Source organism: Neophocaena asiaeorientalis, unplaced genomic scaffold, assembly GCF_003031525.2.
Source record: "Neophocaena asiaeorientalis asiaeorientalis breed wild unplaced genomic scaffold, Neophocaena_asiaeorientalis_V1.1 scaffold177, whole genome shotgun sequence".
NCBI classification, from domain to species: domain Eukaryota; kingdom Metazoa; phylum Chordata; class Mammalia; order Artiodactyla; family Phocoenidae; genus Neophocaena; species Neophocaena asiaeorientalis.
The window spans coordinates 19,250,414-19,251,568 of NW_020172779.1; positions in this window are offsets into that span (position 1 = coordinate 19,250,414).

The following is a 1,155-nucleotide window of genomic DNA, read 5'->3' on the forward strand; positions in this document are numbered from 1 at the left end:
CATCTTTATGTATCAGACACCGTGCTCTCCCATCTTTATGTATCAGACACCGTGCTCTCCCATCTTTATGTATCAGACACCGTGCTCTCCCATCTTTATGTATCAGACACCGTGCTCTCCCAACCCTCCACAGTATTTATGGGCTGTGGTGTGAGATTTGAGAATTTTACTCTAAATGTCACGGGAAGCCCTTGGAAGATTTTGAGCAGGTGAGTGACATGGTCTGGTTTATTTTTTATCAGGAGCACGGGTATGAAACGTGAGTCCGAGTGGGATAAAGAGACTATCCTCGGGCAGCACAGGGAGTTAGAACCAAACCCAGGTCAGAGGGCAAAGCAATTTCAAAAGGGGAAACAGAAAAACTAAATAAATAAAAAGAAAAAACTGAAAAGGAGAGAAGAGAAAATAAAATAAATATATGAATGAATGAACAAAATAAATAAAGACGAATCCAAGAGGGGTAGAGATGAAGTGAGCCCGCCCTTAAGCTTGCTGGGATACAGCTCCACAAGACTGTAGATCTTGCCTTTCTTGTTCATAATTATGTCCCCAAAGCCTACACAGTGATAGCCTATAAATACTTGTTCAAGAGTGGAAGTAAGGAAAGAAGGGATATTATAAAGTATTAAGAAAAAATGCAAATGCAGTTGCTGAGCTGATATCTGGAAAATCATGAAAAAGAGGAATGTTAAAGGGCAGAGGTAGATGAAATATCATTTTGATTTGTAAAACGTCTGAAGAGGCAGATTCTACAAAACATATGCTGTGAGCCTGGCTTCACTTGTGTATTAGGATTAGTTTCAGCTGTGAGTGGAGGAAACCCCGAAACGGCAGTGGGTTATGACCGCCAAGATTATTTCCTTCTTGACTTCATGCGGTTGTGAGGGAAGCATTCCAGAGCAGTGGTCCTGCTTTGCTCCACAAAGACCTCAGGCATCCAGGCTCCTCCCAGCTCACGTTCCACCTTGGCTAAGTTGTGGGGTTGTCCACGTGGTCATGAGGGTGGCCTTTGGAATGGAACCCGACACCATGATTTCCACAATCTCATCAGCTGGAGTTTTACTGCACGATCACATCCAGAGAGGAGCTGTCAAACGAAGGTAGGCTGGCAGCTTGTTTTTTTTTTTTTTTTTTTTTGGGTCTTTGGCCTCCTTC